Source organism: Sturnira hondurensis, unplaced genomic scaffold, assembly GCF_014824575.4.
Source record: "Sturnira hondurensis isolate 20B ecotype Veracruz unplaced genomic scaffold, ASM1482457v3 Scaffold0003693, whole genome shotgun sequence".
Lineage (NCBI taxonomy): Eukaryota > Metazoa > Chordata > Mammalia > Chiroptera > Phyllostomidae > Sturnira > Sturnira hondurensis.
This window is the reverse complement of record NW_028076324.1, coordinates 4,251,475-4,276,222: the sequence shown is the minus strand read 5'-3', so window position 1 is coordinate 4,276,222 and position 24,748 is coordinate 4,251,475. Positions and strand designations below refer to the sequence as shown.

Sequence of the window (24,748 nt, the reverse complement as noted above, 5' to 3'; positions counted from 1 at the left end):
AGGAGCCCCCACCCTGACTCTGCCAGGAAATAGCTGATGGCTGTGGGCAATCGACTTAACTTCTCTGAGCTTCAGTTACTTTAACCATAAAGCAAAGGTTCTCAATGAAAGGGCTGTCCTCAGTTGGAGTTTGTGGGAAAAGGGAGCACACGATGCTGTACTGTGAATAATTACCCTTGACTCTGGAAGACCTCTTGAGAAAATACCAAAGGCAGCCGTTCTTAAAATTCTCCAGGTAAAACTATCCACTTTCCAAATCGTGGTGTGAAAACCATGAGGAATGCCCCCATGCAGAAAAATGAACGCATTCCCGCATGCACAAAATATTGCATACAACTTCACGGACCTCTGAGGCCCACCGGTAGGAGCTCCCCCAGACACCCACAAAGCTTGGGTGAAAACCTGATCTAGGTCTGAAGATCTGACGTGCAATAACAGGTGGTGACTGTAGTGAATAACACCGTGCTGTATAACAGAAGTTTGCTGAGAGAGTAGAACTTAAATGTTTTCAACAACACAGAAAAGAACCTTTGATGTAGTCCTCGGAAATGAGAAAACAAAGAAGGGACACCAGGGAGAAAGACCACGGAGCTCTGAGCTGACCGGTATGTGCTGATGGTGTGGCTTAGAAAGAAGAAAAGAGGTCGTGTTTGTGAATATAGACTCCCTTGTTCAACCTGTAGCTGCCGGGAAAAGTTTTCCAAAAATGGCTCCCTGTCTTTCTGGTGATAAAGGAAGGGGACATTCATTACACCTCAGGAAAAGAGACTTAAGTCTGGAAGAACCCTGAGATTGACACAGGAACTAGAGTCCTTGGAAACTGTGTCCAAAAAAACAAAAACAAAAACAAAACCAGCATTACAGTACCTTCCTGTCTTCCCCTCCCTACCCCCACTTACTAATATTCTCTAGATAGCTCTTATCAACAGGGGAAGTAGGCTAATAAGATGGCCTGAATTTACAGGGCTGAAAATGCAGTGTAGAATGTGCAAAGCGGGCTGTCTGAGCTCCTTGTAAGCTGTAAGTGCTTCTGGTTCTGTCCCTGCTGCTGAATAAATAATGCTTGGGAGACCATGCATTGCTAAGAATAAGGTGAGGAGCAGCTCAGCAAAGAATAAGACAATAATAACATGGGGACAGGATAACCCAAAGGCAGAGAGCTCTCTTGCCTGACCATGGGCTAGTGTCTAGAGGGAACATATAAACAGCCAAGGAAAGTGGAAGTCCAGCACATGCCATGGGCGGGAGGTAGCTGAGATGCTCTGTGAAGGCACAAGCAGGATGCATACCCGTGGGTTGCCCATGGGCCTGAGCAGCTGAGGAAGCAACTAGGGGTCCTGTGGTCCAACAAATATACAATTAATTGCAAGTGGAAGATACGAAGTAAAGACATTACATCAAAGATATGAAGTACAGACTTTTTTTCATCAAGATGAAAAAAGTCAATGCTGGACAGGAGGAAGGGACTGGGTTTCTTTGGGGTGACCCTAGAGGGCAGAACTTGGAGTAAAGAATGGCCAGGCTTTTCCTAGGACACTGAGGCTGATCTCAGCTCAACTTAGAAAACAAATAAGCCAGGCGGGAAAAGACAAATACCATATGATCTCACCTTTAACAGGAACCTAAACAACAAAACAAACAAGCAAGCAAAATAAAACCAAGGACACTGAAATAGAGAACAGGCTGACAGGGACCAGAGGGGGGAGGGCAGGGGATTCCAGGGGGAAAGGGGAAGGGTTTACAGGAACTAGTATAAAGGACACGTGGGCAAAAACTAAGCGGGGTGGAAATGGGAGGGAGTAGGGAGCATGGGGGGGAGGTGGGCTGGGATGGGAGTAAAAAACAGAGAACTGTACTTGAACAACAGTTAAAGAAATAAATTTTTTAAAAAATTAAACAAATTTCAAACAACTAGAGTGATCCCAAGATGACTGCTGGGTCAGAAACTGCTTAACTGCGGGTAACAGGGACTCTGCTCCCAAAATGACTCAAACCAGGTAGACCTTTATTTATCTTCTCACATAAAAGAATTCTAGAAATAGACATTCTGAGCTGGTACAGAAGCTCCATGATGTCACCAATGTTTTGGCACCTTCCATGTGTCTGCCCTGGTAGCCTCACTGCTAATTTTCCTGAAGTTTCCTCATTGTTTACACAACATAAGAGAAAATACTAGGCATGCCAACTAAGTCTGGGATCCCTGGAGCAAGAGAAAGGCCTTTAACAGAAAATGATACAAATTTTTTATGATGCCAAATTGGCCAAGATGATAAGCGTAAAACACACTGGGGAAAAAGAAGTCTGGAGCATCTCCAAGGACAACGAGGATATCAGGAGTAAAGGACCATGGAGAGAGGGGCGTAGAGGCCACGGACTGTGGCAGAACAGGTCATTAGTCCCCAGTGGGACAATAACCAACTAGAGACAGGGGGACTCAAAAGGCACAGCTCCCTCCAGCCCTCAGGACGATTATGATGTAGCTGGGAGGTGGGGTCGGGGAGATCAGGGCGGCTGGAGGAAGGGCTGCTTTCTGGACGTGCAGTGGAATCGTGTGGTCATTTCAAGAACAGACATATTTCCTCACAGTGCTAGAGGCTGGGAGTCCAAGATCAAGGTGTCAGAGGGTTGGTTGGTTTCTTCTGAGGCCTCTGTCTTTGGCTTGTAAATGACCATCTTCTCCCTGTGTCTTTACAGGTTCGAACCTCTGTGTGTGTCTGTGTCCTAATTTCCTCTTCTTACCCAGTTAGGCATATTGGATAAGGGCCCACCTTGATAAATGACCTCATTTAACTTAATTACCTCTTTAAAAGTTCTATGTCCAAATACCATCCCATGTGGAGGCACTGGGGACTGGAGACTAGGATTTCAATGTACGTATGAACGTGGCAGGGTGGGGTGTAGTGGGGACAGGGACACAATTCAGCCCATGACTCCTGGAAAGCCTTTGGAAGTACTGACACCCAGACTTTACCTTCAGAGTCTTTGGTTGGCCTGAGGCCCAAGCAATTTTTAGTATTTAAAAATGTTTTCAGTTTCTTTCAAAAGCTTCCCAGCTGACTCTCAGCCAGTGCTGAAAACCACGGAGCTAAAGCCACGCCTGGCCTCAACCGCACACCAGCCCGTGTGATGTCAAGTCCAAGTCCAACAGAAGGTCCTAAAGGGAGAGACTGGTCATGGCATCCAGAGAATTTGACTGGAACCTCCAGGTAAGCCTTTGGGGGGTGCAGAGCTGTGCACTGACTGACAGAGCAGGGTGAGGCCTGCGGCAGCTATGGGAATGGAGCCCCGCTTGATGGAGCAGATGCCTGAATCTCAGACGTGATGGCACTGCCTGGTGTGGGGGAGAATGTGTCACACATGAAGCAGACACTGCAGTTGGGAGCCCTGGAGGACTTCTGAGCAGGGGCATGATGCCACGAAAACAGTGATCACCTGAGATCAAGCAGCAGGGTGGGTTGGAGGGTCTAAGGAGAGTAAGGCCCAAGTGGGGATGTTGTCATGGCAACAGTACCAAACACATGAGCACACACACACACACAATAGGGAGAGGGCACTTCTTTGAAATATATAATGGATGCACAACCACAGCTCAGCAAGAGTTCCCAGCACCTAAAGAATCCTTAACTATCCATAAGAAATCATACAGTATGTAATCTTTCACATAGTTCTAAACAGGCAGAATGAATCTATGCTGTTACAGGAGAGGAAAATGGTTCTGTTCATGGGATTCAAGACTGGGAGCATGCTTGAGGACGGCTAACCTACAAGGAGAGGGGAGGCTGGGAACCCCACTGAACAAAGGAGAAGTCCAAGGGCTGGCATAGTTCCAGGGTTTGTTTGTCTCTTGCCCTCAGGGTCATGAATGATAGGCAAGACTCAGCGGCCCTTCAGACTGCAAATGCCATGCTCTTTCCCCCTGCACTCCCCCATCCCAACCCTGTGGGGTTGCTTCTGTGGATGAAGACCGGTTGAAGGCAGAAGAGAAACAGCCTGTTCATGATGAAATAAAACCCAAGGATAACCGACCCGTCAAGATTCTGCGCCGCCGCGAGAACCATGCTGTGACGACAAGTGTCTGGATTGAAAAACAGGAAGGGGGGAACCGGCCCAGCACAGATTTGGACTCATTCCATGGAAGCAGAATGAATAACTCCAAACCCTGCTTTCTCCGACACTTACGGTGGCCTCCGTGAGCGGGGCAGCTCGTTTCCTTGAGAATGTTTTTGTCATTTTGTCATCATGCTTCACACAGTGGAAGATGGTGGGGGAGGGGCCTGCGGTGGGGGGGGGGGGGGCACCAGAGGCCAGGTCCTGTTGGGGAAGGAAAGGAAGCAAAGATGGGAACAGACCTTGTCCAAATACAAGGCAGAGATGAAGGCTTGGGGAGGGGGTGATGTTTTCACAACTGTCTCTGTGTATTCATCAGGGCTCTTCAGAGAAACAACCAATAAGATATATAGGGATACACAGAAGACTCATTATGAGGAATTGAATCATGTGATTATGGAGGCTGAGAAGTCTAGATCCACCTTCTGTAAGCGGGGGCCCAGGGAGTCCACAGGTCTGAGAACCAAGCGAGCTGTTGTAGGTCCTCCTAGCGTCTGAAGGCCCAAGGACAGGGGTGCTGATGTCCGGGGACAGAAAAACACAAAGGTCTCAGCTCAAACAGAGAGAGAATTCTCCCTTCCTCTATCCTTTTGTTCCACTTGGTCCCTCAGTGGACTGGACGAGGCCACCCACATTGGGAAAGCAATCTTCTTTGTTTACCCAGTTTACTGAATCAGTGTTGATCTCAGAAACACCAGACTCATGGATAAACCAGAAATAACGTATCACCAGCTACCTGGGCATCCTTTAGCCCAGTCGTGTTAAAGCATAAAGTTAACTGCCACATCCTGATTCTAACAAATGCTGTAAAAAAGAACCTGGGGCTACAACCATGAAGTGTAACCCTGGCAGGAAATCCCTGTTCCCCCATTTAGGTTTAGTTATAGCTGGCTGGCCCTCTCCTCCATGGCCCTCCACTGGGATGGAGACCAAGCATTCTATCAGCCTTTTCTCCTCTGGGAGATGGGTGGAAGCAGTTTGTCTGTGATGTGTGCATGTAGGAGAGACGGTGGGGAGCCTCACCTGGAGTTTGGAGCTTGCTGGGCACACTGGGGATAAAAGTATTTACCAGGTTTGAAATGATGGTTGTGAAGTACATGGGCCATAGTGAGACAGCAATAATGATCGGGTCTCCCATGTGGTGTAGTTCATTGGTAAACACTCAGCTCTTGGCTATATGACCCAACTGACTGATTTATGTGGCTTTCTCCACCCGAAATCAGGGGAGGGGATGCCCTAGTTCATCCTGATGTCCTCTTTCTCCCCTGAACTTGTACAGTACTTTATCGCTTTCTCTCTCATTCTCATGCCGGCTGTGTAATTGTCATGTGCATATACAGCTTATTTCTTCTAGTACGCTAGGATATAGTTAGGCCATTTATTTTGGGGTCCCCAGTGCATAGTACAGTGCACAGCACATAGTAGGGGCTCAGGGAATATGTGTTGATTGTCTGGATGAGTAAGTGAATGAACATTCATTAGAAAGAATGGCCGTGTGGTTCTTAGTCTGAGGCTGACCTGATATAGGGTCAATGTGGTCCATGTCAGGATTTAAAAGCCTTTGAGGACCCTTTGATGATCTGTCCATATTTGGGGCCAAACTGACCTACCTGTCCCTTGAGATGGCTCAGCCTACCTCTTAGTCATTAGCTTCTACTCACTCCTCCTTAGGCTGAGACTGTGGGATCTACAGTGGTACCTCAGCCACTGCCCTCACTTATCTATGCTGCTGGGCTCCACCTCCCACACAGAAGCACAGGGCCTGGAGCCACTGGCCCCCAGGAGTCACTCTGAGGGTGAGAGTCAGCATTTGGTGGCATCTGCCTGTGGGAAACACGGGGCACAGCCACAAGGTTAATTGGAGAGAGGTTAGATAAGAAACATGGCAGAGTGTCCAACACTCTGTGTCCAACAAGGAATGGCCAACTAGGAGACAACTAGTTGTCTCCAACTAGGAGACAGCAACAGTGGGGAGCTGCTACTGCCCCTGGCCCTGAAGGGACGGGGGTGGGGAGCAGCATTGCTGGACCAGTGAGAGCTGAAGCTACAGAACAGCCACCCAATTGAGTAAAGGAATGCAGATGCTGCCGAAGTTATGGCCTGGCAGGGGCTGAGGAAACAAACACATACCCCACCTTCTCTCTCCTCTTGCCCTCTGATTTCCAGCCAGTGTCTCCCATTGGCAAACCCAATAAGAAACCAGAGGGTGAGGGAGACCATGAGGCAATCCACAGAGGTCAAACTCCTAGGTCAAGGACTAAGAATAGATGTGGAGAGTCAAACAGAGATTGAACAAGCCAAATGCCCCTCATGAGTTCCGCTTCCAGCCACAGGAAACCGTGGGCAGGGGCACCAGCAACAGCTCTGAAACCTTAAGTGTATTTCAGCTCCATAAATACTCTCCATCACCCTACTATATGCCATACTCTGGGGAGGCACTGGGGAGTCAACAGCCTACCCAGAGTTGCCTGCAGTCCTGGGAGAGAAGTAAAATGCCACCATTTTTATCCTTTTTGAATCTGGTGTCAATCTCAAAGCACCAGGAGGGGCCCCAAACCTGCAGTCTGTGACCCAGATTACTCTGAAAAGTTCTCCAGACCCATGTCAAATCATGTAGTAACCACTAATTCATGGTGGGCCACTGCTACAGGCATATTCCTATTATTGTAAAAAATCCTCACACAGTCCCAGCTGCAGGGTAGAGGCAGCCTCGGGTTCTGAAGCAGAGCAGACAGGGCTCAGAGGGTCAGGCTGGACCCCAGCACAGCTGTCTGAGCAAAAAAGAAGTGATGGAGGCACCTGCTGAGGGGGAGGTTACCCTTGGCTCCTATCTGACACAACTCTGCTCACTCACTTCCTACACGGGCTCAAACACAGGTCTACCCGTCTCTTCTGCAAACAGTTCAGAATCCACGCTCTCCCAGGATCTAACAGGGAGCAGCAACTGAGGCTGCTGACAAGAACAGCAAGATGCTCAGCACCTGGACTGCAGGACAAGAGGCACCCTACAGGGCAACCTTATCTTCACCAGCATCTTTGAGGCTTTGACCAGCACATGAACGCATTCTCTGTGATTGTGACTAGTTGAGGAAGATCAAATCAAAGGAAGCAAAGACAGTCGGCATATAGAAGGTGGATACTGAGTGTGCTGCTGCGTCACGGGGAACTTGGTTTTCATGATTGTCCAGGGTCACTCCAAAGTTACTGGTATTGCTCAGGTACTCCTGGCTGGAGCTAAAGGAGACCCTAGACTTGACAGAGCAGATGGCAGGAGAGTACCCAGTCCCCGGGCTCTTGCTGAATTAGGAAACTGCCCAAGGGTTTAGTGGACATCCCAATCGGAATGCAATCTGCAGGCATAGTTGCTCCAGCATTCTTGGAGCCACACACAGAAGCCACCAGGCCAGTGGCTCCCCACCCCCACCCATGGGGGGAGCAAATCCACCTCTAGACATTATGACTCTTCTGTCTGGTATGAGCCTGCCACCCCCAACTGGGATTTCCCCTTCTCAAGAGACACCAATAGGCACGGCCTCTCCAGGCTCCTTGAGACCCTCCTCACTGGGAATTAGAGGCCCACCTCCCTCAGGAATGCATCCGCCCAGGCCCTGGGTGGTGTTGAGCCTCCTTAGCCAGCTTTTCCCTGCCATGCCTGGGTGAAAGTGTGCACCATTTGTGAGCTTTTTGTCCCCTCTCTGCTACATTAACATGGGCCAATGGTAATAAGTGGACAGAACAATTGAACTGGGGGTGAGGGGGACAAGAAAAGCTTGAGAGCCAGAAGACTAGCTCTGCATCCAATTTTGCCATGACCATTGCTTGTCCTGAAGATGTCACTTTGTCTCACTGGGAAAGTGGGGGAGGAGACAAAGGCCCAGGCGCTTTCCAAGTGACCTTGGAGCTTCAGTGGACTGTGATCCCATCACCTCCTCTAAGAGGATCGCCTTCTAGGCATCTAGCAGCTTCCCAAGTTAACCCATGGGTTTTCTCACCCTACCACCAAGCCTTGTCATTCCCACCCAGCCCTTGAGATCCAATGTTTCACGTACCTCCTGTTCCCTCTTGGGAGTATTAAGGGACCATAACTAGTGGAACTGTGGTATTATATGAGAACAGTTCATTCTACAATTACCTACTGGGTACCAACTGGGTCCTTGGCATTTACAAGAAAGAAGACTTCTCAGGACAGAGTTCTTTAATGTTCTACTCTCCAGGCAACCGTGAAACAGAGAAAGGGAAAACCTTCTGATTTAAACAACACTAATAGCACCCCACCTCCTCCAGTCTTCTCGTCCCTTCCCCTCCCTGCCCAGGGCTGCTGGTGAAGGAGGCAGGTGGGGAGGATAATGGGCGCTCGCAGAGATGATGCAGGAGGTGGGAATTCTTGGTTCAGCTTTTGCAACTTTTCAGCAGTTTGGAACTACTTCAAAATGAGTATTGGTTACTTTAAAAACATGAATAGCGGTGACTCAAGATCAGCTGGTGGTCAGTAGGTGGAATGCTTGGAGGCAGCAGGCTCAAGTAGAGACCCCAGGTCAGGCCACCTCATTGACCTGTGGACAGCACTGCCCCCACTGACAGGGCTGACACAGGCTGAGTCCAGACTGGGAGAGGGGGTCTTGGGCTTACGTGCAGCTCTGCCACTAATTCCCTCACATTTTCAGCAGCTCTGTGTGGATGACCTGCCTCCTGCCGGTGAGGTGTGGAGTGCTGTGTGAGTGTGGGTGAGTTGCTGCACCTCTCTGGCCCTCGATCCCTTCATCCGAAAAACCAGTTACTTGGACTCAGTGATGATTATGGATCCTTCCAATAGTCTCCATTTTTGAGTCTGTGACAAAGACTCCAGGACACTTCATGCCTGGGCACTGAAGAGGGGTTCTGGGGGCATGTGGGGTAGCTTAAAGCTTGCTTTGTTCAGCATAAGGATGGCAAAATGAGGCAAAGAGAGGAGAAATGGGTTTGGAGTCAGCCAGACCCCCTCAAAGCCCTGGTACTACCCTATGGCAGCTGCAGAAAGTTGAACTTAGACTCATGAGTGACCCTGACACCACTCCCGCATACAGTAGACACATCGACACCTGCCCTGCAGGGCCGTAGCAGGATTACCTGCACCCTTCCTGCAGTCAGTGCCTTCCTTCTTCCTCTTCCCCCTGGAATGGCATTTCAGGGCTCCGCCAGCCCCAGGAGCTGCTTCAAAATGACCTCCTCGGATGAAAGGCGCTGGAGCAACAGGAAGGACTGTTGTTTTAACTGCTCTGTGTTTCCTCCCTTTGTCTCTGGCATTATAAACAAGCCTATTCCCCAAAGCCACATCTGATAATCCAGCTGCAGGAGGTCAGCGGTCAAGCAATCAGAAATGCTCTTAGTTGGGATTGGGTGATTCAGAGCTGGGCCTGATGCTGCAGCAGGTCGGAACCAGCTCACCCTTGCTGTCACTGAGGCTGGCTGGGCACAGATGCCCCTCGGGAAGCTGCCAGGGGAGTCAGAGTGAGCAGGGCGAAGGGCAGTCTGTCTGCACAGATCCTGGAAACAGCTTACAAGCTAGCCCAGCTGTGGGACCTGAGGCTGTGACAAAGGCCCTGTTTGGGGGAGCCCTTTGAAGAATACAAAGCTCCTTCACCTACTCTCAGCAGACCCCACAGCAACCTTGTAACTGAGACAGAGCATTTTAGTGCACAAGACCTTGAGACCTGGAGAGGAGAAAGGTCCATGGAGCAGGTAAGGAGAGAGTAGAACTTTCTGGGTCAGGTTTCAGGACCCAGAGTCAGTGCTCACACAACTCAGGAGGCATCAGCTTTGTAGTCCCCAACCTTGCAGCTTGTCACAGAATCTGCTGAGTGACAGGGTCCTCTTGCCCTGGAGTGGAGCTCTTTATCTAATACACTGAAATCAAGCCAATTGGATGATAAATTTAAGATGAGCACTTACTGTGTGTGATGTCATATGGCAACCAGAAGACTCTCCTAGGTCTTTTTGGCAATAAATAGAGAAAATATCATATCAATAAAAATATAGTCAAAAGAATGTCCCCTGTAGTTAAGCACTCTTGTCGATCCATATGAGATGCTCCAGCTAATTACAACTTGGCTAGGCTTTCCTGCAAGGAAGGAGTTAATGCAGCTGTTATTTGTGGGAACTTATCTCCCACATAGGCTCTTATTTCCCTAAATTGGTTGAGACAGGAGGGGGAAGAGAAGGGGGAAATAGGAAGAGAGAGAGGAAAAATGGATTAGTTTCAAGATCAAAGATGCTCAGAGATCCAAAAGGAAACACAGGCTCCGGGGGTGGGGGGATTTTCAGGGCTCTGTATCCTCCTGATAAGGAACTAGTTCTTGGGATGGCCCCACCCTCTCGTCGGCAGCCCCAGGGCCAGTGCCCTCTGCAGAGTGGCAATGGCACCCACTCCTGGAGATGATGGCCTGAGAGGACAGGGCAACCTAAGAGGTACAGATACAGGCCCAGGGAACATGCCCTAAATCCACGATGGGAAAGAACAATTGGAAAATACCTGCTTTGCAATATTTTGCCAGTTTCAGGTATGCCTTATGTGGATTAAATATGTGAACACAAAGCAGGCTAAACTTGGCCTATGCAAATTAAGCATGCATGCCAACACACTTCCATTTATCCACAGGCACTTGGGGAGGATGGAGTAGGAACTTTCCGTGGATGCTGGCTACTTAAACAGGAATTTGAGTGTATCACAAAGGAAGAAAGTTAAAGAAAGAATTGCAATAATTCATTCCTTTGATATTTTTTTCTTACAAACTCAGATAAGAATTCCTACTCAGATTGTCTGAGGGTTGGAATTGTTAGGACCACAGCTGAGGACAAATAAGGGGGCTGACCAGACAGAAAGACACAAATAAACCCAGTAGATGCTCAAAAGATTAATGGAGGAGCCACAGCTGGGCAGCTGGGGCCAGCTGCTCTCACCTGTGCTCACGACAGAGCAAGCACACATTTTGTCTGCAGAGGCCCTTTGCCCTTAGTTCTGGTCTTTGTAACCCCATCAGCAGCAGGAAAGGTAATATAAGAAAGAGAGAGGAGTGGGAAAGGGTGGGAGAGGAGGAAAGAGAGAGAGACACAGAGAGAGAGAACATGACCATGGCCACTGTGTAACCTAGGATTCAGGTAATGCAGTTGTGTTCACCTATCCACCTCTTTCCCTTTGCTTCCCACTGATGTTTTCAATTTATTTAATAAACTGTGCATCTTAGCATGCCCATTTCTGTTTCATGACCCTAAGGAAAGCTTACCTGAACTGACTTAGACTACCAACGTTTCAAGGTATCCTCACACAACAAATCCAAAAGATGAATGGCATTTAACTGGGCAAAGGCAGAATGAAAAGCATTTTAAGTAGAAGGAACAGCATGAGCAAAGACCCTATGACATTTTTCTCCTCTTAGGGGATGGTGTTGGTAGAATGTCACATGGAGTGTATTTACTACAGGGTGCTAAATGGTCTGGGTCTTTTCCTTATTTGCCTTTCAATTTTACTTTATTCTAGTTAAAAACAAACAACTCTACCACGAAATGAGGCGGGCCGTAGGAAAGACAGCATGTGAAGTGGGAGACTCTAGAGTGAGGAGCCGCAGACTGGTCCAGGAAGTACAGCCGCGTGATACCAGTGCTCCACTCAGTCCTTCTCGTCTCGGCAATGATGCTGTTCCCACAGTGAGGCCTCATATAGCTCAGACGGTTAGAGAACAAGCCATTTTACGTAAATCAACTTTCCAGATAACAAAAGATTTATTTCTTCAAATGCCAAGATTTTTTTCTAGGCTGTAAACCATTCTAAAATTTTCTGAAGAAGCAGTAGGAAAGAAATTGTTATGTTAACCTATAAAATGAAACACAACATTTTTCATCCAATATGGAGCCAATGCAAGGCCGTATGTTCTACCCTGCACTATATTCCTCTTTCCTGGTACATGACCAGTCTTTCTGTTCCCTACAGTGAGGGGGCCACGTGACCAGCTCTAGACAATGAAATGTGAGCAGATGTGACCCCTGTCATTACTCTACTGAGGCAGTGAATGCGGATGTCTCAGGCTGGCACAGCAGAGTCAATTAAAGCAGCTTGGATGCCTGAGTCACCACCTGTAGGACAATAGCCGCAGTGGGAGGCCTGGATTGCCAACGAGCCTGTGCAAAAGAGAAGTAAATTTCTGTTGGGTTAAGCCACTGAGATTTGTAGCATTACCTAGCTTATCCATACTAATACACTGTATAAACATGAGAATAACAAAGGAAAAGGACACATTTTAAAGAATATGCATGTGCCTGGGTTAGTGTGGCTCAGTGGATTGAGTGTGGGCCTGCAAACCAAAGGGCTGCCAGTTCAATTCCCAGTCAGGGCACATGCCTGGGTTGAAAGTTTGGTTCCCTTTCAGGGTATGTGCAAGAGGCAACCACACATCGATGTTTCTCCCCCTCTCTTTCTCCTTCCCTTGCCCTCTTTTTAAAAATAAGTAAATAAAAATTTTTTAATTAAAAATTAAAATTTAAAAATGTATGAATAAAACACTCCAAAGTGCTTATAATTCTGTTTTTTCAATGATGGTACCTGTAGGTAATTTTTTTAAAAGCTTTTCAATATATTTTCAATATTCTATAATGTACTATATCACTCTAAGTCGTAGAAACAATTTTCTTTTAAAAGCCCAAGAATGGATTGTTGGAGGCATGGACACATATACGAATGAAACAAAATAAAATCCCCCCAAATAAACTCACAGAAATACATTCAACTGATTTTGACAAAGATGCAAAATGAAAAAAGAAAACTTTCTCAGTAAAAGGTACTGGACCAATTGGACATCCATAGTAAAAAAATTACCCTCGACTTCTTATCTTCTACAAAATTAATGCAAAGTGAATCACAGAATTAACTGTAAAACATAAAAAATTAAACGTTTAAAAAAGTATAGAAAACTGTCAGGATCTAGGGCTACTTAAAAGTTCTCAGACTCAAACACATGATCTGGGAAAAAAAACTTGATTAAATCAAACCTTATCAAAATCTAAAACATTTGTTCTGCAAAAGACCCTGTTAAGAGGATGCTAGGACAAGCTACAGAATGGAAGAGAAAAATGACAAACCGTATGTCTAACAAAGAATTAGTGTCTAGACTACATAGTGAAGTCTCGAGACACAGCAGTTGGAAAATGGGCAAAAGTCACAAGCAGACACTTCACCGAAGATGAAATATGAATGGCAACTAAGCAGGTAAAAAGATGTTTAACAGCATCAGCCATTGGCAAATGCAATTGAAATCACAATGAGATCATCTTTACCTACCCATTAGGATGACCAAAATAAAAAAACTGTGACTGACCCCATTAAAGGCTGGCAAGGATGTGGAGAAGCTGGGCCACTCACACACTGCTGGTGGGAATATAAAACAGTACAGTCACTTTAAAAAACAGGTTGGGCCCTGGCTGGTGTAGCTCAGTGGATTGAGCATTGGCCTGCGAACCAAAGGATCACGGTTCAATTCCTTCAGGACACATGCCTGGGTTGTGGGCCAGTTCTCAGCAGGGGACACATGAGAGGCAACCACACATTGATATTTCTCTCCTTCTCTCCTTCCCTTCCCCTCTTAAGATAAATAAATAAAATCTTAAAAAAGCAAAAAAATAAAATATATTTTTAAAAAGTTTGGAAGTTTCTTACCAACTAAACATGTAACTACCATGTGACCCAGCAGTGTTCTCTTGGACATTTATCCCAGAGATATGAAAATTAAGGTTCACGCAAAAACCTGTGCACAAGTTTATTTGTGATAGCCAAAGACTAGAAATAACCCAGATGTCCTTCAATGACTGAACAGTTAAACACACCGTGGGCCATCCTTACAATGGAATACTATTCAGCAATAAAAAAGGAACAAAGCATTCATGCACACAACAAATGACGATGCAAAATGTTGCTTGCTCTATGACCCATTTATAGAACACCCTTGAAATGTCAAAACTATGGAAATGGAGAATGGATGAATAGTACCTCGGTGAGGGAAGGAAGTGGGTGCAGCTGTAAAAGGGCAGAATGAGGAACCCCTATGGTGGTGAATGTGCTCTGTGCTCTGTACCGTGACTGATCAATGTCAATATTTTGGTTGTGATATTGCACTCTAGTTTTATGAGATGTTACAATTGGGGGAAATTGGATAAAGAGTACAAGAGATCTCTCTGTGCCATTTTTTACATCTGCATATACATCTACAATTATCTCAGAAAAAAAGGTTTAATTTTCTTTACAGAGGTCTAAAAAGAGTCCCAAAAGTGACAAAGACAAAAATTATTATTTACTAATTTTATTTGCCATATGTGGCAGGGACTATTAATACCCATTGTCCCTTTATTTTTCTCTTGCTCACAGAAATCCTATTTATTGAGAGCTGCAGTATATCTAGTAAATAAAATTATATTTCCCAAATTTCTTTTCACATCAGGATAACCAATGAGTTTTAAGCAGAAGTTTTTTGGAGGGGCTTCTAGGAAATCTCTTTCAAGGTTGCTAAAAACCCTTTCCTCTTGCTCTTTTCTCTTCTTAGCTGCCTGGAATACGTACATGATGGCTGGTGCTACAGACACCATTTTGCCACCACAGTGGAATCCAGTACACTTCTCTGCTCATTTCCCAGATAGTGCCTACCACCCCCACATCCCCACCCTCCCACAAAGAGAGAAGAAAGGTGATTTGTCAGCCTGGGGGTTGCTTGTGCTTCAGGGGCAGGGAATAAGTTTACAGAATGGAAAGAACAGACAAACCCTAGATTTATNCTTCCTAGCTGCCTGGAATACATACATGATGGCTGGTGCTACAGACACCATTTTGCCACCACAGTGGAATCCAGTACACTTCTCTGCTCATTTCCCAGATAGTGCCTACCACCCCCACATCCCCACCCTCCCACAAAGAGAGAAGAAAGGTGATTTGTCAGCCTGGGGGTTGCTTGTGCTTCAGGGGCAGGGAATAAGTTTACAGAATGGAAAGAACAGACAAACCCTAGATTTATCTATGTTAGAAAGCTCTCAAGAAATTTAAAAAGGAACAGAAATAATTAGGAAGTTGAAAGTGAGGGAAAAGAAGAGAGAATAATGAATGTAGTTGGTGAAGATCCAGAGAGAAAATTTTTGAAAAGCTTCTAGGAAAATATGGGGAGAAAAGATTGATGAAGAAGTTCTGTTGGTGGTTTTGCCATGAAATTACTCCTTCTAGGTAGGTTTTAGTAAAGATCTGGTTTTTGGAGAAGTATTTTTCAAATGTCAGCACAGTGTTTCTCAGACTCTGACAGCATGCCGGGAAGTGCCAGCAGGCAGCCCAGGCACCTCTGGGTCACACAAGGCTGGTCTGCGCCCCGGGTCTCCTGAGCTAGGTGCCCAATAAATTGAGTGAAAGCTAAGAAGAAATCAGAGTGCTTTTAGGAGGCATAAGCAAGAGAACATCTGCTAGAAAAACTATGCTCAACTTTTAAAAAGTACAAAAATCGGTTTTTACGAGGAAATTTTGGTAAGTTCTTTGTCTTTCATTTCCCTTTTCCCTTCTTTTCTTTTTTTCCAGAGCTTCAATCAAAGCACAATGAAGCTGAGAGATGCCACATGCAGTCAAAGGTTGGCTTTTCTCCCCCTTGGTAGTTATGTAACTTGGGTACATTAACTAAGGTCCTCAAGCCTCAGTCTGCTCAGCTGAAAAAGAAGATAACAGCGACCCCAAGATCTACACGGGAGCACGTGTTTGACAATGCCTGGACACAGTGGGTGCTCTTGTTAGATCTTCCCCTTCTGACAGCTCCTAACCTGACTTCTTCCATAGGCATGGCCACTCTGCGTGGGGCTAGCTGTGAGACTTGGAGATCAGCGTTGAGAGGCACATTCCCGGCTTCTCAGAAAGGGGGGGAAGCATTTACACATACAGTAATGTCCTAGAAAAACATCAATACTGCCTTCCCACCTGTCCCTTTTTCTAGGTGAAAAAAGGGAAAAAGCTGGAATGTGGTCTTTCCTGCCTGGGAGAGGAAAGGGGTGCTGGCACCAGGAAAGAGGAGATCCTGGTTCCGCTGACAACCTGATGTGGGCGCTGGAAAAACAGTCCTTCCTCCCCCGGGGGCCTGCGGGCCACCTCTCACCTGGGCAGGTGGTGCAGTGTGCAGAGCACCCAGTTCCAGGAACATGTCGATAGGTCCATGGAAATTCAGAGAATGGAAACAGCTAGAATGTTAAAGAAACTGACTTACAAGATGAAGCAATAAAACTGAGTACAGTCCATGTCATTCTGGAAAACAGAGCCAGGGGTGGGCAGAAGGAGAGTGGGTGGTGGTCATGGAGGGTAGAACCTTCCAGCATCTGTCAACAAGGAAGTATATCATAAGGGAAGTAGATTGAGAGGTGAGGAGGCCCTGTTGGGTCCTGAGAGCACCCGGCCTAATTCTGCACCCTGGGGAAGCTTGCAGCTGCTCCCTGGCTCTCTTCCCCAGCAGGCCCCAGGCTCCACTCACGGACCAGGCAACGGCATCGTAGGGAGTGCTCAGGACTGGGGCCAGGTGGCTGGACACTGTCTCACTGGGCCGTGATGACTCGGGTACTTCATACCCCTGCTCTGGACTCTGATTTCTTCTTCAAAGAATGAAGAATCCAGACAAGGTGGCCCCTAAAGAGCCTGCTGATCTTGGAAGTGTGTGATGCTTCCGCAGGAAGCCAGTGGCCTTCTGAATTGTCGCTCTCAGCACTGCACTGCTGGGCAGCCCACAGCACTCCCACCCACTCCGACCGCACCCCTGCCCTTTGCAGGTGCGCTGGTGTCCACACGGGTCTGACTCACCCCTGTTCTCGACCACGTGGAGAGCAGTGACAACAGCGTCTCCTCCAATGGGGCTACCTCATCTCGAACACATAGGCAGCCCTTTCCCTCTCTAGCTTTTGGCTGGTCCACTTACCACTCTGGGCCTCAGCCTTCCCATCATTTTTCACCACTCAAATAAAAAAATCTCCACCTCTTTTACTGACTTGCCCGAAGGATGTCACGAAGCCCGTGACTAGGGGGAGTTCTGTGGAGACCAGAGCGGCAATTCTGAACCCGGCTGCATGTGAGGACCCACCTGAGCTGCCCCCTGCTTGTACTGAACTAGCGCTCTGCGTAAACACGGGGCTGTTATCGCCACCAAAGAGGAGAAGTCCAGCCAGGTCAGTAGTTAGCTTATATAACAACCAGTTTGGCTGATTTTTGTGCTAATGACCATTTATCTTTATGTTGTTCAATTTTTACACCAAGTGACCCCATACGGTGCTCTCTTGGCTTTTTATAATTCTTCAGATTCTTGTGGGAATGAGAGAAAAAATAACTGGAATGAGAAAGTAAGTAAGTAAATAAATAAATAGAAAAGAATGAAATCTTCAATTAATGTCTGTAAAGATCTCCCAGCCAGTGGTTCCCAAACACCAGTCTTCAACACCTAGTATATGCCAACTATGAGGTTTTGGTTGAAGTCACAGATTTTGCCAACGCCACAAGACTGAATGCAAACCTCTGTGATGGGGGACGGGGAGGAGCTATGGCTGCTGGTGACTCAGAAGTCCAGCCAGGTTGGAGAACCATGGCTAACGCATTCCAGGCTGGACACATCCTGCCAAGAAAGGCCTCCAGAAAGGGAAGAAGTTCCGTGACCTTGAGCATTCGGCTCCCGCTTCCTGGGTCCCCTCATTCCCAACTGTGAAATGGGACATCTGGAAATGATGGGCTCTGGGGGTGCTCAGAGACACACCCTGCAGACTGTTTCCTGTCCTGCAGGAAGGGCAGCCCCATGTCACAACCAGGCCAGGCAGAGGACAGGTCCCGTCATATGTGGGCCACCAGTGCACTCAGACTCCACACTGTGCACGTGGGAGGCACTTGATGACACTGGCTTTCTCCTCCCCCGCACTTGCCCTTTGCCTTACCCAGGAAGCCCTGGTCCTGCAACGCCCTGTGAGCTGTCCCATCTTCATTCCCTCACTCAGCAGGCCCAGACTGAGCCCAGAACTTAGCGTCTGGTCTGGGAGACAGGTGAGGACCACACCATGTCAGGAAAAGCATAAGGTGCCATGCAAACAGCACCATGGGCATCGGGCTGGAGGATGTTGCTGAGAGCCCATGGCGATGAGCATCTCAGAGCATCAGCACGGTGTGGGGGCCGTGTTCCCTGCCAGCCTGCTCCCCACACACCCTGCAGGACCCACTGTCATCCTCTCCACGTTGTGATGGAAGAGATGGAGGTTCAGAGATTGAAACTACCTCCAGGCAAGCAGCAGCTCAGGAGTGAAGCTGGGTTCAAACCCAGAGTGTGGACACCAGTGCTGGTTTCTGTGTTATGTTAAGACCATCTTTCATTTCTGAGCTGCTGAAGGACTTTGCATACCTTACCAGGGACGATGGACCAAGAGAAGAGCTTTTGCAGGTCTTAGAACCTTCCAGGAAATTCTGGGTCCCCAGTGGGTGGATAAGAAGAGAGGGAAGGATATGAGCTTTGGGTGGGGGGCATCCCATACCCTTCTGCACTTCTTAGCCCCTAGGAAGGGATGTAGTTGGAGGAGGGTCAGAGGAGGCCCCTCTAATGTCCAGGACCCAAGGCAGAGCCTCTGTTGCCCACACTTAGGGTGGCAGGTGTGGAAGGGGCCTGGATTCAGACAGGAAGGTTAGAGCTCTCAACCAGCTCATCTACCACTAGCTGTGTGGCCAGCGAGTGGCTTTAGTGTTCAGTGCTTTACATGCAAAGTGAGGATATGCCACTCTCCTCAGAACCGGCTGCCATTGTCGAAGTGAAGACTAAAGCGCAGACATTGACGGCCCCCTTCATGTTCCTCTGTTCTTGTGCACTTTGTACCCATTTGCCACAAGTGGCAGCCCTCAGCTGTCCCCCAGCCCTGCCGCCCCCAGGACGCTTCAGCAGAAGGCAGCCTTGTCCCCAAGGCCCCACTCTTGCAAGGCAGTGCACGTCCAAAAACTCCAGGCCCAGCTCCAATGGCCTGGTCACCTCACCCCAAGTTGGGACAAAAGTGAAGAGCTGTCCCACCTTCGGAGCTCCCTGTGAAATTGGCTGAGTCTCCACTAAGACAACAGGGTGGCTAGGCTTCTGCTCTGCTGGTCCGGCTTCTTTCTCTTCCCTCTGCAGGGACTGGGCCCACGGGCACCCCCTAATAACCCTTGACACCCTGACCTCCCACTTGGGGTCTGCTTTCTGGGTAACCCAACCTGTGACAGTGGACAGTGTGCTTTGTAGCTGTTGCTGTTTTTCTTTTTAATTGAGGCGCACTGCTCGTAACATAACATTTGCCATCTTAAGCACTGTTAAGTGTATAGTTCAGTGGCATTGAGCACATTCACATTGTCATGCTACCATCACCGCCCTGTGGGTACTCAGGACAGTGAGGCCTCAGCCATCCCCTCCTCTCCTCACCCCACTTCTTTTTGAACCTAGTGGCCATCCCTGAGCCTAGAGTGGAGCCTGCTCCTCAGAAAAAAAAAACAAACCCTCAGTAGGGCTCTTCCCTTCCCTTAGAAAACCCCTGAATGGATTCACAGGGGTCCGACAGAGGAGAAAGAATGAGGTTGGAACAACCCACAGACATGGATTTCTGAGAATGCCAGCAAAACCTGTGCCATTGCAAAAGCCTTCCTCACTCTCTCTCACTCTCCCCATCCTCACTTGCTCACTTGCTCCTTTGGTCATGGCAGTGAGAGCTTCTTTCTTGAGAAAAAGTGGGTATTTGTCAGGCACCTGCTGGGGTTCCAGCACTATGCTAGATTCAGGAGGAAACGCCACACACAAGAGTCATGCTATGTTGTTGGATTGTGTTCAGGGTCAAGCACTTTGCCTGGGAAAAATCCTATGGCCTCTGAGTCCTCTAGGCTGTGGTCTTGCCCTGACCTTGTAGACCTGCCTTGCCAGGATGGGGGATTGGATTTTCCTAGAGAGCTCAGTTTCTCTTGCAAAGGTTCACAAATACTCATCTAAACATTAAAATACTAATTCAAGACTCTGCTGGGGGCGCCTTCTAGCTGTGCTCCCAGCTACAGGAAGATCTCACAGCGTTGGAGAGTTGATATGTAAGTAAAGCCCTTATGGATGGGATTCCTCCTGGAAAGAGACACTGGAGTGCAGCAGAGGCTGCTGGTCCCCGCCCCCCACCCTCTGCATGGACATGCCTGCACCACTGTCTCACTTGCTGACAGAGGTTTAATTGGGTGACCTTGTGTTTCTTGAGCCTCTTCCCCATAGAGGCCATACAGGTTGAGTATTGATTAGTCTAACACAATCATGTAATTCCATTTCCCTTGTCATAGGGCATGTGATACAATACTGGTCAATAAGTGCCTCTAAGAAAGTATTTTTATCCATTAAAAGGAATACAAGTTAGAAATTCACCTCTTTCTGCTTTTGACTATTGTTGTATGTGGATGTAATGCTTGGCACGGCTGCAGCCACCCTGTGACCATGAGGAGAAAGCCAAGAGAATTCCAGAATCTGACCTTGGTCAAGCCATTGAGTTAAACAACTCTGAAACCACCTGCCTCTAGACCTGTTAGATAAGACAACAAACCCCATACCCTAGAGCTACTTTTAGCTGGGAATTCTATGTCTTACAGCCCGAGGCAGTCTAACAGAAGTGATCTGACATGCAGCTCCGACCAAAAGGGCTAACAGGACACAGGGCAGAAACAGCAGTGTGTAAAATACAAACTTGCATTCACATTTGAAATAATAAACTGCCACATGACCGAGAGGGGCACACAAGGTGAGCCCACTGGCTATCCTGTCATGTTGTGGACAAGGAAATTGAGGCTCAGGGAACTGATAAGAATAAGACTCTATAGTTCTTCATATTTCACATATTGCTTTTATATAGACCATCTCACTTAATCTTAATAAAAAGCACTATCTTTATTCCCATTTTATAGGTAATTTACCTATAAATTGGACAATATTAAGCTATTAATAGCTATCTTGTGTTTTATAGTATCCAAAGTGCTTTCTACATCATAATGTATTTAATTATTCCTTTTGAATCTAATCTGTAAGGCAGAGGCTTACGAAACAAACAGCAGGCTCAGAAGGTCCACTCACTTGGTTGAGCTCCAGGAAGCTCCAGGGCTGGTTCTCCTACACCAGCAGTTCTCACGGTGCAGAACCCACAGCCTCAGCATCACCTGGGAGCTGCTTAGAAATGCAAATTACTGGGCTCCACCCAGACTCACTGAATCAGAAACTCTGGGGTGGGTTCCAATAGTCTGTACCTCGGTAAGACTCCCAGATGATTCTGATACACAAGCTTGTTGGAGAAGCATTTGCTGTGGACCAAGCTGGCTCTTCGGTGACTTCTCCAAAGTTACCCTGCCCAGTTAGCCAGAGGTCCAATCAAGGGCCAAGTGCTCTCCCTAATACGGAAAACGGAGGCTAAATTGAAAAAGGCCAACCATGAAGATAAAAGCCCAGAGACAAAATTATAGCTGTTGCTCTAAGACTATACAGTCATGAAGCATACACTATACCATGGATAATAGATTATCCTTTGATCTTAAAGAAAACAGGGTCAATAAGCAGAGACGGTACCACTGTGCACATCACAGTTGCCTAACAGAACTTAGAACCCACACTAGTAGGTGGTCAATACCATCCATCCATCCACATGAGCTGAGGACTCTCCTGAAACTCATCTGCAATTTTTGTTGAGAAGAGAGATTATGCATATGAGTCACCCACGATGCACCGGTTACTTACAAATGTGACATCATCAAAGCTTAAACAGTCCTTCCAGGTGGGTGTAATCCTACCATGATATTCTTAAAGAACGTGGGGTTCAGAAAGCTTAAATAGCTCACCCAAGATCCACCCGGCTAATGAACGATGAAACCATTACTCAAATAAAGAAATAGTGTCCTCCAAATTCTGAATTCTTTTGGCTACTTCCCTTTATGACTGATCATGCTGCCTCTGGCAGAAAACCTCTCAAAGCAGCCCCCCTCTAACGGCAGCAGCCCCCCTCTAACGGCAGCAGCCCCCCTCTAACAGCAGCAGCCCCTCTGCAGCCTTGAGATTGGCTAGTTCCCCACCCAGGGTCCTCTCTGCTTCTGTACCCCGACTCTCCACTTCGTGCACCTGCCTCTCCTCCTGCGGGCCAGGGTCTGCATCACACTTATTCTTGTAACCCTCAAAGAGCCTCACACAGGGCTCTGAACAGAGCAGGCGCCCTTACGTGTTTACTTAGAACCATTCAGACACTGATGCTGGGGGAAAGCCCCGATCTTTGGAGGATGATGGCATTGAAAGGAACCCTGTTTTCCCAGCACGACCCCAGCGTCTTGGGCCACTGCTGGTCAAGCAAACTCTTCGTGTGAGCCAGAGTGAAAACTCTTTTTGTTCCTGTGTGGTTGGGTTGTATCAGCCTGGTACCTCCCGCAAGCCACAGGGTAGTTGCACAAGAGATATTGTTGACAGATTGATTTACTGACTAATTTATACAACATACTTATCCAATGACATAGGCATCTTGGAGGGAGTTCAGAGAAAAATAACCAAGATGATTAAAGGATTGGAAAATGTGCTTTACAGGGAAAGGTTCTCGGGACTGGGGTTATTTAACCTGGAGCAAAGAAAGCTGCTGAACGTTGCATGCATAGGCTATCGCGCTGGAGAGAGGCTATGGCCTCTTTAGTCCAACCTGCTCACATCCCGCCTGGGAAACCAAGGCCCACAGAGCAGAACCAGAGCCAGCCTACGCACTGTGACTGCAGGTGCAGTGGTGTCTCTCCAGCCCCGGGTCTCCCTAACCAGCGTGTGTGTCAACACACTCCCATACAAGCACCCACGCGCATACGCACACCTGCAGGCACACACTCTGACACGCACATACCCAAACATACATAAGCACTAAGGTGCTGCAGATGGCAGCCAGCTCTTCTCTCTCCCCCAGGGTTAGCCTCGGAGAGCAGGCCCGGGTCAGCAGAATTCATAAGAGGACTTCTGGATGATGTTTCTGTATCTAAGAGGGTAAAGGGAGTAGGGTGTGGGTTCTGCTTCTCTGGAGGTCGCCCTGAGCAAGGGGTGTTCTCGCTGCCTGAGGTACACTCTGGGCTGTGGGAGGGGACCAAAGTCTCTTCTAGGGCCACCTCCATGGTTATATCTCTAAGAGGCAGTGGCTTTGCCCCCTTCTTCATCCCTACGGGATGAACTCCCTCCGCTGTGGAGGGAGCCTCCAGTGTGAGGCGAGCTGGCAGTGGGGTACGGAAAGTACAGGGCCTTGCAAGGCACAGAGACAGTGATCGGCAATCACACCGGACATGGCTGTGGTCTCACTGGCTGTGTGCCCTCTGAGAGTCACCTGCCCCCAATCCTTGGCCTCTTGGCCAGTCAGCCCTGAGCAGGAAGATGGCATTTGCCTTGCCCAGGAACAAACAAAAAAAGAGCAGCAAAGAAGAAGAGGTTTGAGGCAGACCCGAGTTTGACTTTGCAGACCTCCCATAAATTAATCTCTGGTGCCTCTCTTTCTTCTTTTGGAGAAATGGGCTCAGTGACCTCAAACTTCAGGCCAGTAGAGAAAAAACTATGAGGTCATTCCCAGGGACTGCCGACCTCACTACATGCTGTATGTTCACCCCAGTCCCTGATAGCTTTCCCTGAAGTCTTCATCCTCTCAGAAGCCAATGTCACCCCCAACCTAAACCCCTCCCATTCTGGTCTCACCCTGTAGGTGTGGAATCCTTCTTCCATCCCCACCACACCAAGAAATGGAGGAGGTCTTCAGGAGGGACTTCTGCCTCTCTGGGTGTAATGTTCACCCTCCAGGTGCACAATAGGAGAACCAGACAGGCTGTAATATTAATATCCCATAAACCAGCGAGCAGGAGCCTGATCTAGGGCGCGCCATGTTCAAACATGACCTAACACCAAACAGCCCGGCAGACTGACAGAAGAGCTCCAGTCTTGCATCACATCGAGCATCCCACTCAAGACATACCTCCCAGAGTCGCCGACTGGAATGCCGCCCTGCTGGCTGTGACTTCCCAGCACCAGTAGACACTGTCCTCAGGTGGGTGACCCACAGGACACAGGCTCGCCGTCTTCTAGGGAGGGCAAGGACATGCCCAGCTTCCTGAGCCCCCTTGAGTCCAAGGGGGATGTCTGGCTGCTTTGAATGTCACCTCTCCCCCTGCAGCGGGCCCTACTTCCAGGAGCCGCAGGTCTTGGGGCCCTCCTCTGGATGGTCCTCACAGCCACTCTCCTTGGCTCCAGAGCCCAGAACTCCAGCCCACCCTGCCTTCTCAGCCCAAGCAGACAGGCCATTTGCACTGAGGCCAGACACCTCACATCTCCCAAAACAGGGCTGGATTATTATACACCCAAAGAGGATTAGTGGGGGACACCATCTGCAGAGAGAGTAATTAGCTTAGTGGGTTATACGGGCTGTTCCTGGCCCTCTGCCCAAGGGTACAGTCCTCGGGACTATTCAGCAGTCCTGTAGGCTCGTAGGGAGCCCTCCAAACCCCAGGGACTCCCACCCAATTCCATCTGCCTGGCTGGGCTACATGGAGTCTATGCTGGCGGGGGTGCGCTGGTGGGGTTGGGGGAGGTGTGCTAACAGGGGTGGGGGTGCCCAGTCC

The 24,748-nt window shown here is 48.2% G+C and overlaps 1 protein-coding gene across 3 annotated transcripts in view; it reads right to left on the bottom strand.

The window, feature by feature from the left end:
* The window catches only part of RP1L1 (RP1 like 1), a 43,132-nt gene extending 18,673 nt beyond the window's left edge, over nucleotides 1–24,459 (bottom strand). The window contains exons 1-2 of one of the 3 annotated variants that reach the window (XM_037042187.1): nucleotides 24,106–24,459; nucleotides 4,180–4,311 (exon numbers count right to left, since the gene is read on the bottom strand). The gene's annotated coding sequence lies outside the window, so the exon portion shown is untranslated. The remainder of the gene's footprint in view (nucleotides 1–4,179; nucleotides 4,312–24,105) is intronic. The other 2 variants (XM_037042188.1, XM_037042190.1) reach the window with 2 other exon arrangements.
* Between the last annotated feature and the right edge of the window lie 289 nt (nucleotides 24,460–24,748).